Source organism: Numida meleagris, chromosome 4, assembly GCF_002078875.1.
Source record: "Numida meleagris isolate 19003 breed g44 Domestic line chromosome 4, NumMel1.0, whole genome shotgun sequence".
NCBI lineage: Eukaryota > Metazoa > Chordata > Aves > Galliformes > Numididae > Numida > Numida meleagris.
The window spans coordinates 30,563,903-30,576,702 of NC_034412.1; the positions used below are offsets into that span (position 1 = coordinate 30,563,903).

Sequence of the window (12,800 nt, forward strand, 5' to 3'; positions counted from 1 at the left end):
GCAGTGGTAGGCTTATGGTAAAGAGCATAATGTTATCGGTAACCAAACCCAAGCTCTCCTGTCTGAAAACAGTCACACTACACCAAGCAAGTTGTCACGTAGTTCAGAGCCAGTAACTTTCTCACTCAGCTACTTGTAAGATTAGAGAATATTATTCACATTAAAAGCTGATATTCACACTAAAAGCATTATTTTTCTGAGTACTGTTGAAGCTACTACTATTGAATGGAGTGTTACAAGTTGCTTTAATGTGCTTTACCATGATGTTTATCATCATGAGTATGCACTGGAACTGCTACTCTCCTCAATACCATATATATGTATATATATGTGTGTGTATATCTATTTAGGAGGCTTTTTTCCATCTTTTCTAGTGGATATAGTGTGATGAGTCTTTTATCGACGCAGCTAAAATGGGGCTGAGTGAGGCAAGACTTCCTGAGATTTACGCTTGGGGATAAGTAATTGAGTTTAAATGGAGGACTTTGTCAATTTTGTTTTATTTTTTTTCTGCTATCTCTGGGATAATTTTCCTGCTGTAGACTTTAGAACTGAAAAGTAACAGAACTTAAGCTGCTACTGATACATAGTGCTGCGGTCTGTTAAGAACTTCTCTATCCCTAGATTTCCACAAATTGAATTAAACACTTCAGAGGGGTTGGAACAAGGGTAGAATCAGAGGGAAACTCAAATCCTCAGATTTTCAAGATTCCTGCTTGTATTGTAACAGCATAAACGGCTGGTGGAAATCTCTTGATTTCAGTGGTTACACTGTTGCACAGCTGGAATAAACAGTGACTTTCTGTATTACAGATAGATCAGCTGTCACTGTTCTGTGCAGCTCTCACCATTGGTTCTTTGCTGGATCCCGAGGAAAATGAGCCATCAATCAGTGATCCATGCATTTAGAGAATCTTTCTCTAGAAGTATTGGTGTACAAATGTGGGTAAACTTTTTTTTCCAAATGAATATACAAGGTAACTTGTATAAATTTTGCCGAGAGAACTGGTGGATTCCACTCAAACAGTGAAGAAATAAGAAGGAAGCCATTGATATTTTCTTTCTGATCAAGAGATAACCATGTGCTCCCACCTGGAATTGTTGCTTAGGATTATTATTGTGCTGGAAGCAGATATGAGGCTTCTAGGAAACACCATTTTTTTCCCTGCATCTTAAATAATGAAAAATTATTTTTAAAATTGTATACCTCAGTATTTGATTGATTGAATGTTCAATTGGATGAAGCATTACAGGTCCAGAATTGATTAATCAAATTTATACAATGGAAAACTTTACTTTCCAAAACTGGAGTGTAGTGGCTGGTGTGAAGCATGAGCAATAACTTGGATAGAAATAATTCTTGTCTTTCATGAGGAAAAAGGGGAGAATAGCCAGCAAGGGAGCACTGTCTGCTGTGCATTTCATGTGGAAGAATTTTGTAAGTCTGAAAACCAAGAAAATCTGAATTGTAAAAGGAAAACTTCAAGTGAGGCAGTATAGCCTGAGCACAAATTTACTCCCAAGTTTTATGTCTTGGGGCATGCAGTCCAACATCAAATATGGTTAAAATTTCCTTCAAACCTCCAGAAATAACATGTTGCTAAAGGTGCCTGTTACATTCTAGGCTAATAGTGACAGACTAATGCAATCAGGTAACTTGTAACATCAAGAATTGTCCTTTGTAAACAAAAGAGGAAAAAAGGTAATGACCCTACCTTAAATGTTTGATTATTGAGGAATTTGAAACTGCTGGAGAAAAAAAATGCTGGAACAGGGACAAGATTGATCTGGTGATGTGATATCTATTTCATTAGAAATAATTGCTAAGATGGAACTCCATTTTTATGTAACTTCCCACTTCTCAACACAAAGCTTCTGTATATAAGCTGTTAGTATCACGCTGAAGTAAGACAGTTAATAATGTGTATTTATTCTGGAGTATTAACACCAGCATCATTGGTCAAATTATCCTTGCAGCAAAAGTTGATGCAAGTTTTGTGTTGTAGAGGGCATGCAATATGTACTGCTATTTCCTCATTTGAAATAAGGCAGTGAACTGAGTGTACTTAGGATCTTGGCCAGGGAAAGAAACCTTCCATTAAATCACTTTGATTATTGTGTACTAACAAGCAAACCTTAAGCATGCATCTTTTTTAAGGTTATACTGATTATGAAAATGCTATGAGTTCTGATGCAAGACAGGAGACCATGTGACTGTCTGTCTCATCTCTCAGGGTCTATCCTTTAAGGCAAGATCTTGGCAACAGGCAGAACAATTCAGAACCAGATGGAAAAATTTAGAAGAAAAAAGCATGTTTGAAAAGTGTTCCCACTAGATTTATGCCAGTGCAATTCCATTAAAACAGAATCAGGAGATACATAAATCAACTGGGATCACATGAATGAATTCGGTGTAACCACACAATGAGATATGAAGTATGAGGACTGCCATGAAAGTAATGCCTCCTATTTTATTATGCTGGCCCACAATGTCAGAGGCAGATGTTGGTGCTATGGCAGTAGGGACTGAACCATCTTTCCAGTATTCCATTGATTTGAAGAAGTAATTACACGAAATATTCTGTTAATGCTTGCTTGCAACACCACAGTAATCTTTAGATGTTGTGGACGATAATTGTGATATAGTATTGTAGATCGGAGACATGTTGTAAGGCTGGTCTGCTTTAACAAGGTGAAAGAAACAAGAACAGAATGCCTAGAATGTGACAGACAGCATCAAGATGTTCCCCTTTGTCTTCCTTCTCCGGGTGTGCAGAGACTTCTTGATTGTCCTTGCATTCCACTGCAATCTTTGGGACAAAATGAGTATTGGGAGGAAGTAAACGATCCCCCTCCCCTCCCCACCCCCCAAGGACTAACAGTGAACCAACAGTGGACCATCATGGTGCTAGAATGTCTGTTGGGCAATCATAGGGGGTGGATAGGATAATGAATTTGGGAATGTAATTAATATGTCATACATGTGAAAACATAACCTGTTCATGAACGATCAATGGGTGGAGTATTCTTGGAGAGTTATCTCGATGCTACCCCAGCACTGCCAGTAAAGAATACCTTGCTTAACAATAACAAAACTTTGCTGTTAAGTTTCTACCCATTGATTTCTTTAAATCACCATTCCATTTTGTTGCTGTGTGACAGATAAGAGCAGAGGGGCAGTGTGACAAAACGGCACCTGACATAGAAGTGTATATTAAGCAAAGGTGTGTCATTGAATTCCTCCATGTGGAGAAAAAGGGCACCCACTGACGTTCATTGATGCTTCCTGAATATTTATGGAGACCAAACAGTGTATGTGAGCACAGTGAGTCAGTTCCACCGGTGCAGATTTTAAAGAGTGCAGCATGCAGGCTCTTGTTTATTGCTGGCAGGAATGCTCAGCTATTGATGGTGCCTATGTTGAAAAATAATGTTTTGTAGCTGAGAATGTGCTCTACCAAACAGTGTTATTGTTCTCTGTGTATCTGTTGTAGGTTCTATGGAAATAAATATGAGGCATTACTTTTGGAGCAACCTGCATACATGGTAAGTGTGCTGAGACCTAATCTTGCCAAACACACTTTGAAAATAGGTGGGTTATTTATTTATTTATTTATCTATCTATTTATTTATTTATTTATATTTATATTTTGGGGGTATTGTAGTAGTTCTTGGAGGTGATGACCTCCGTAAAATGTTATTAAAAGAAAAAAAAATAGTAGTTTCTTAAATTTTGCAAAGTGAGAATACGCTGTTATTATAAACAAAAAGGGAAAAAGCAAATGTTGTGTCAGTCTTTATTGTAGTTCACTCGATACCAAAATTGCATCTGACAGGTTTAGCATTTGAGGGACATCCTATTTAACTCACTGTAAGCTAGTACAAAATGTTAGCTGCTTTTCCTAGTAATTGTTTAGAGTCACAGACTGATAGAATGGTTTGGGTTTGAAGGGACTTTCAAAGATCATCTACTCCAGCCTCCCTGTCATTGGCAGGGACTTATTTCACTAGATGAAGTTGCTGAAGCCCATCCAGCCTACCTTTGAACACTTCCTATTTAGATGTACCATCCTGCACGTAATTGCCCTCAGCCAATGCACGACGTCTGTTTGAGGTTCTAAGTGCTGCTAATCGGGATTTGCTTTGTTCTATAGACGACCACTGAAATCAACAAGAGCCTTTCTGCTGACTTTGCTGAAATTTGAATCATGCAATTAATGGCTAATGTGATGTTGTGAGAAAAACTTCAGTATATCAGGATAGGACAGCTTAAACATTTGAAAACTCATACGCATTTCAAACCCAATTCAGTAGTGGAAGATTAGAATTTGGTAGGTAAAGAGTGAAATATTTTGTGCAGTGCAAATCAAAATTTGGAGATATTACAGAACAGCTCTTTCAGTTTAAAATTTTATTTGATGACGGGGATTTTCAGGGGTAAGGTTTGGGAAACGATGCACTATTGCTTGCAGATATTCCTCAGATAATCTGAAAATATTGGTAGGTACAAGGTGTTGGGCAAAACGAACCATCTATTACACCTTGAAATATGCAAGTAAGCTGAGTTCGTGCATTTTGGGACAGGTGCAAGCAGCAGAAACATCACTGAAAGAACGCGAGTGTGACTGCATAGCTCTTAGTGTTGGTGCTTTTTCCACTGCAGTCTGGCTGGCTGAAGGGGTAGAAGTTGCAACTATTGTTGTTGGTAGTAATTGCATGGTAGACTGTTCAGCTGGAAGTCTTTTTGCCCTGAGGTGAGCACTCAGAATAAATGTTCCCTGCTTTGAGTCCCCTTTACTACTCCAAACTGTGTACTAACTACTGTATTGGCAGCTGAAAGGAGAATAGAGTGACTACTTTTCTCCTCATTCTTGTCCATATTTTACTCTCAAATTGCTATAATTTTTTGCCTTTCTGCTAAAATGAATCTCACAGCACACTTGAAGCTTTGGAAAAGGGATTTCTTTAGAGGGCCTATGTGGGAAAAATACTTTCCTCTATTTATGCGTTGAATTATTTTTCAGTGATCTTGTTTTTTGAAATAAAAGATGTGTGCAGTATACATATAATTCTGCCTTGAAAAGCTATTTTCTCAGTTTTTGCTGCAATCCATTCTGAAGTTGTATATACAGAATTTATTTATTTATTTGTTATTAACAGATATTTCCTCTCTACACTGTTTAAATAGATTTCCCCCCAAATAAATTGACATCTGAGGACAAAGTCGAGAGGACGTTACTGTTCATGATCCTGCACTTGTACAGCTCTCATTAAATTAATGAAACAGACGCAAATCTATGATTCTAAATTGAGGACAAAGACCAAATCTCTTTTCTTTTTCTTTGTAGGAGATGGCAAACGTACAGATTTCTGTTGCTTTGCAGGCACTGGAACACATAGCAGTCTCATAACAATGGTATTTCCCAACCATAACTTGTTTGTCTGAAACCTTTCCCTAAAAACAAAGACATGATTTCACCTTGCATTTTATCCATTGTGCATGTAGCGTAATGAGTGTATGGAACAGCTGTCAAAAAAAACCTGCTATGTATGAAATTACAGGGTACGGCATAAATGACTTAAATGCACAATTACTGCCTGCTGTATTTAGAGCAAATAAGAAGACTGCCTGCCCTTTTTGATGCTATCTGGAAATATAAACACTGGAGAAACCTGTTGCTTAGGTATCTACAGGCTGATCAGGCTTCATGTTATCCCCAAGCATGTGTACATGGACATGTAGAAAACTGCACCTGTGCCTTATACTCCCCACTTTTTTTTGCCAAAGAGTTTATCATTGCTCTAGTAATGAGTAGTTCAAGATGAAGATTCTATTTTTTCCCTGTTTTTTGCTTAGAAAATGCTGTGATTTTTGCATTTAATCATGTGTATTTCAAGATCAGAAAGTGTACATTAAATTTCTTTTGTTAAACTGCATTAATATGAAGAAACATTACAAGAAATCCTTTTGAGTGACTGCTTGCTTCCAATGGAATAACCATTCCCATACGTACAGTTTGCCTCTGCATGGATTTGGTGTACAGCTGCCAAGAAATGGTTTTTAAAATGTCATTCCTTTACATGATTGCATTTCAGTCTAGCATTGAACTAGGGGCTAATGGTAGCCAGCCACAATCAGCCGGCCAGCCAGCCCCATGAGGTGCCAGCTTTAGCCACTAGCAGCAACCACACTGACTCAGGGGCCAATGAGTAGCCTGGGATGAAGGCAAGTGTGAGACCCTACCTCCCGTGTCCCTGGTCTTCAGCTCAGAGCTTTGATATCTCCTGAGGTGAGGACAGGGATTGGAGAGTGGAAAAATTTTGCTGCACAGTTTTTTGTCCTGGTGTGCAGCTTGAATGGAGCTTTAGTATATACTTTTTATGGATGCAGCATCAATTTGCACATATATTTATGTTTATTTTTATTTTTTTCAAAGCTCTGTTCCCAAGACCTGGGCTTCTGTTTAATCTTAGTAACCACACTTGGGCTGAAGAATGATTGTCTGTGTGCACTGGGGAAATACTGTCTTTTCTGAGATTCTTTCATAAGACTTGAAAGAACTGCAGAGATGGGAGGAACACTGAAATAAAGGAGCTGGGCTTTGCCCTTTTCAAGTTTGTACAATGCCAGTCTTTCATAATATCCAGTCTCATAGGGAAGCTGGGCATCTCATAGAGATAAATGTAGTTCCCACTGCTACTAAAATCCATTTTACACCACGTTGTGTGAAAATGGGGTCACACTGTATTGCAAGTAATAAACTAGGATGTTATTTTGAGAGAATTCTCCCTGTCTCCCTCCTAGGGTTCCTTATGCATGGTGATATGTGGCACTGATATGTCCGTATAACTACTTTATCTTCTCTATCTTACTGAGATACAAATAATCTGGTAGTTCTTAAAATTCTTTTCTTTCCTTTTCCCTCCTTTTCCCTCTCTTCCCTCTCCTTTTCCCTCTCCTTTTCCCTCTCCTTTTCCTTCCTACAGATTATTTCTTAAATTTCATAATTTTAATTCCAATGACTTTATTCACCTAAATTTAAATTGACTTTTCTTTTTTTGTCCATAATAATTTCTTCATCATAATTCCTAATGTCTGCATTGAATGGCAAGCATATACTTCTTGGAACAGAATTAGAGGTTATCCTTTAGCATAAAATGCCTGTTAGCCAAAGGCAATTGCGTTTAATACATTTTTGGGGCTAAGTTACAGCAGGCCCTTGACATATAAAAGCTGTTAATATGTTTCAGAAATCTAGTAGTATACATTTGCTAAGTTTTTCCTTGTTTTTTTTTTATTTTTCCTAGCTGTAATTCAGTTTTTGAAAAGGCCTTGAGTGTCTGCTGACATGTTTTGGGCTCTTTTCTGTAAGTAAGAAGTCTTTTGGTTGCTGTAGCAGTGAGTGTGAATAAATGAAAAGGTAATGACTTCTTATATCCTCTTATATTACATGTGGAGGCTTAGAAACTATCCTCAGTATTACTTAAAACTATGTAACAGTATGTGTTTATCATTTGGTGTTTACAAGATCTCAATAAGGAAGCAAGTTTTCCCTGTATTTTAGCATTTTGGGGGAGAAAGAAAGAGAGAAGGGAAAATAGGACCTTCAGTATAAAGGACTCATGAAGGCAAAATTCAGAGCTTAGTGTCTGGATTCATATTCCAGGCCAACCTGAAAATCAGTTGAGGGAGTCATCCCTGCGTTTGATTTTATGACATCATTTGCTGTTCACAGGTTCCCAAGTTGTTTTCTGTTTGTTTGAAATGATAGAAGAGTAGTTCAAAGTGTTCTAATATATTCCAAGAAAAGTGCCTTCATTATTTTGAAAAAAAATTGCTAGTACAGTCTGTGGCTGATTTCATCATAATTTCTATTTTCCTTCTTCTGATTGGACATCCAGATCATTCCTCTTTTATGTATTCTCCTGCCACACGTCCTACCAGCTTACATTAGAAAGTCTCCCTTCTGGTAGTTGCCAGACTCAAGACCTGTTCGCACAGAAGTTTGGGAACACGTGCAGTGCTGGTTGTGCAGGTGATCAAGTGAGAACATGACAAATGGTAATAATTACATTCTTGTTCAGAAGTTTCTGCTTTATAGGGAACTGGAGCGGGTGATACTCATTTGCAATTAGCTTTGTGAACTGCTGTAATTATGCATTTGGAAAATGACAGCATTTAACTTTTCCTCTTTGTTCAAAGAATAGATGACGGTAGAAAAAAGCACCTTGGAAAGGCTCTGAATTATGCTTAAGTGTTTGCTGTTTAACACTACTTAATCCCATGATATTACTTTTACTGTTTTTAAGTATTTGGTTGAGTTTATTTTGTGTGTGTGGTTTTGTTGTTTTTTTTTTTACCTTTAAGTGTCTGATTGTTCTGCCTTCAAATTCTAGTTAACGTACTGACTGCTAAATTGTCAAAGCTATTGTGTGTGTATACACGCCATATAAACCCATCAGTGCTTACATGTATGTGCAGGCAAAGTGGATTTGATATCTTTATCTTGTGCCTCTGACCACTTCACTTTTAATCTCTCTCTCTGGGATTTACAGTGGTATTTCAGGGGTTACCGTTAATAGAAATACAATACCCAGCAAAACTTCAGAGGAAAAAACTTTCTCCTATAATCCCGTTATTTTCAGTTTGTAAAGTCCATGCATGACCATAGGAATCCTGAGTATGGAATGCAGGTTAATATGTACAATATGCTATTAAAGCACTTTTTTTTTTTTCTGAAGTTTTAAAGAGTTATTTGTTCTGTTTCTCAGGTTTTCTTCACAAAGCCAGTTTTTGTAGTACATGACTATAAGCCTTCTCTCTTGAAAGAGATAGTTTACAGGAATACAGGGAAAAATTAGGTTTTCACATCATACAGTCATCTGAAGTGGCATCACTCCGACAAAAATTGCAGCTCAGATCAGTACCCCATGCAGAGGGGCTTTTGTTTAGAAAACACTGCTCTTTTTCCTGTGATATTTGTAAATACCTTTTGATTTCTTTTTGTTCAGAATGTCATTTTGAAAATAATTTTAGTTGTTAACCTGGGTGCCTTTTGCACATTTTGTGGTAATATTGTTTAGTCATAAACTTACATTTAAAGATGTCCCCAGCGTATCAGCTTTTTGCATACCATAATACTGTATGATAGTCTTATAGTATATAGACCTCCTGACATAGGCTATGATTTCAGTGTACCTTTCCCTAGATATTTATTCCTAATTGAATTTAATTTGCAGCCCTGTGACTTGTGTAACCTGGATCACCAGCTCTCACTGAAGGACAATGGTGGCTGCAACTCTGCACATGCTGAGAGTGGCTGCAGGCAGTATCCAGGGGATGGGTCCAGAGCTGTCATCCACTTGGCTTAGAATTATGAGCCTGGAAACATAAATCTTGATGTCTTTGAAGATCAGTGCAGGATTTTCTTACCTGTGCATCATGATATCTCAGGTATAAATATTCAAAAATTTGGGATGATGTGGAGAGTTATATGAAGATTTTGAAGTGAAGATTAAAGGTAAGCATCTGAAGACCACTTCAGCTGCTGAGTAGAAATAACTAAGATGAAAATAATGGCATTTCCATTTGGATGCAGCACAAGACATTAACAGTATACTGTTTCCAGTAACATAATGAGCTATGAGAATTTTGGAGGGTAGAAATTCTTATTATGAAGTCTGGAATAAATGTGCGTGTTGTAAATACCAAGAACATTCCCCCCTTTACTTTTACATAGTGTTTATTTATGAACTTCAGACAGGGTTCTGGGCTTCATTTTCCACCACACACTTGACAAAATTTGGGCTTATCAAATCCCATGACTTTGCAGCACCTATCAGAGATGTAAATGAGCAGTGGCAGCACTGCGTGCTCTGGATTGTGCTGATGATTGCGTTGCCATGGTGATAACAGAGCATACAGGTTCCTGAGGTGGCATCTGTAATGTGGCAGTTTGAAACTTAATCAATGTACCGCTACTTCTCTGTATTTCAATATCACTTCAGGAAAATTGAATTCTAGGCAGTTGTCAGTCTGGTTTATTTCCTATGGATTTCTTCTAGAAAATTTCCCTCTTTATTTTAGGCTCTGATCATAATATAGTAATTGAAATCTGTGGTGGTCTGTCATACTAATTAGATGGCTGCCTTGTAGCAGGCAGCCTCTGCCTGTTGTGTTCAGCAGCAAACTGGGGTGAAATATTTTGCACCAAATACTTCTGTTACAATTTTTGTGCAAAAAATATTGTCTTTTCAGAAGACTTGTTCTGTAGTTTTGTTAATTTCGAGCTTAAAGCACCATGTAGGACTGGAAGATGATTTTGTCTATTGGTAGTTACAGCTGTCAACAATAGGCAAATGGATGTTTTTTTCTAGATCTTAAAAAATACATTGTGTAAAAAGGTATCTTACCCTTATGAAACGTTAATATATTCACAGCAATATTTCAGAGTGTCTCAGCTCTGAGAGAATTTTGACTTGTAAAACAATCTCAACAACTGATTATTGATGATAAGGATTATATTGATGGTATAATTAAAGGCAATCAGCCAGATAGAGATCTATATAGTTCTAGAGATAAATGTTGGTAAGTTTAAAAAGAATGGCAAATTCTTCCCATGTGAAAAAAATTGGTTCTTATTTATTAAAAGATAAGACAAAAGCCTCTATGTTTATTAAATTTTGATACTAAAAATTGTAACTTTTCTACAGTGTCACATTAATGATATTTATCATGCAAAGGTGCATAAAACTGAATTTACATCTAAGGGTCATAAACCAAACAACTGTTCTCTGAAGGACTGTGACATAAGAGAGTATGGTAGATGTATAATGCAAGTGTCCTGAGACTGAATGTAGACCTGTAATTATTTCTGGGGTCTCTTCTTGTGTCACAAATATTCAGAAACAACTTTTATTAGTTTATAAGGAGCAGCAGACAGCGGAGGTTGAATGTAGTTTGTTAGGCTACCTAGGGTCTCTTCTAGAAATGGTGTGTCAGAAGACAGTGATGCTGAAATGAAGCTATACCCAAATATGTCCGTTCAGAACACTATCTATTTCTCTTTCTGTACTTAAGCAGTAGCATTTATATGCAAGTAATTCAAATTTTATAGTAGCAATAGTTTAAGAGTTTCTAGCTCTTTTCATTTTATTTGAATGGATTTAGTCCTTTATTTGTTAAAAGTGAACCATCCTTTTGACTAGACTAGAGAACCAATTAAAGATCTCATGACCAGGTTTCAGACTAGAAAGTGGGGCACTGGGAAGGGATATGTCTTCTTTGGGTTATTCTAAGAGTTGTCACCCGAGCTGGAAGCTGACCTCTGAAGCCCTTGCTCATGGTCTCCCCGTTGAGCATCCGGAACACTCTTGTTCTTTGGGCCTGAATGGCTGACAGTGCCATGGTTCACAGAGATTACAAGAGACAGAATTTTTATTTTACATATACTTGCCTGTTACATATTAAATTACTAAGCTAAAACCAATTTACATTGATTTTTTTCTTTAAAAGTTGAAAACGTATTTTGGAAAGGCAGAGACAAAGACTTTTAAAAATACATGTGACTGACTGCAAGGTTAACCTGTTTATGAACTTTTTTGGGCAAAATCAGTCTTAATGACTCAAAATTAATGTACTGAAAATGTAGTGTCTATTTCTTACCAACTATTTAGTGTATGAGATTTGATTTTTTTTTTAGCCTCAGTGCTTTATTTTTTCCACCCAAAGAAACATCTTTCTCAAGTTCCAGTGCAGGGCTCCATTAACTTGTGGTTGAAATTGTCTAGTGTACAGTGCCCTTCAAACTCACAGACTTGCTATATCTTGTAAGAGATACTGAACAAATACTTTCCTTTTAACCTCCTGCTGAACAGGTGGGATGTCTGTAAGAAACCTTTATCACAAAAGCAAAGATTTAGAGGGCAGAACATGATCCGATGGGAATACGGGAGAAAAATCATTCTGAGGCAAACCTGCAGGTGCAATTGTCCCCGAAGTCTGATTTCAGTCCTCCAAAATAGCTCGTATGAAGCTACAAATAACAGACTGGTTCAGGGCCAGCTCTTTCCAGCTGAAAGAGTGAAGGTGAAGAGCTGTTACCTTTTCTTTTCTGTCCTGTTTTCACGCATTGCTACTGCCAAAAATCTGCAGGGCAATAATGTCTCATGCGTCTAAAGAGTATGAACAAGCCATGCGTACAGTTGGACCCCAGTGAGTTGCAGTAACTGTTCTCTTTGACTCCTTCAGGGCTCCGAAAGCCAAGCAACCATACAGTCTGCCCACTCAGATAAGCCTATGGTACTTCAGAAAGTTTCTCAGGGAAATGCAATTAGTAACAAGATTTAATAAAAGCAAAATAACTGAATATGAGGAGTGGAGCCACTATTCTTTTGTTCTTCCTATCTAAGGCAAGATAATAGTGAGAAGGCAATTACATTACAACTAAATGAATTAAACAAAGCTCCAAAACATAAATTAGAATTTAACTGTGCCATTAAAAACTAATTTAATTTGCAAGCCATCATTACTAGATAATAAAGACCTACTGCAAAATGTACAACAATCTCTTGTGAACACAAGAAAAAAAGCTAGCAATAAATCTTGTTGAGCAGATGAGTTTCTGTTACATTAGTAGAAGGGAAAAAAATGCTGAATGGATGTTTTAGTGCATAATGAGAACTAGGAAGTAATGGAACAATTGGGCAGCTTAATTTTATCCATAAGTGGTTTGATAGTTAAGGAGTGACCCTGGGGAATGTTAGGAGGAAATGTAAACACTGTTGATTTTCTCCCCCCC

General features: G+C 37.3%; 1 long non-coding RNA gene across 4 annotated transcripts in view; it reads left to right on the forward strand.

Annotated features, from left to right (window-relative positions):
- The window catches only part of LOC110398640, a 29,642-nt gene continuing 22,195 nt past the window's right edge, over window positions 5,354-12,800 (forward strand). For 3 of the 4 annotated variants that reach the window (XR_002438510.1, XR_002438513.1, XR_002438511.1), the window contains exons 1-3: window positions 5,354-5,416; window positions 7,309-8,062; window positions 9,241-9,521. This is a non-coding gene — a long non-coding RNA (uncharacterized LOC110398640). The remainder of the gene's footprint in view (window positions 5,417-7,308; window positions 8,063-9,240; window positions 9,522-12,800) is intronic. The other variant, XR_002438512.1, reaches the window with a different exon arrangement.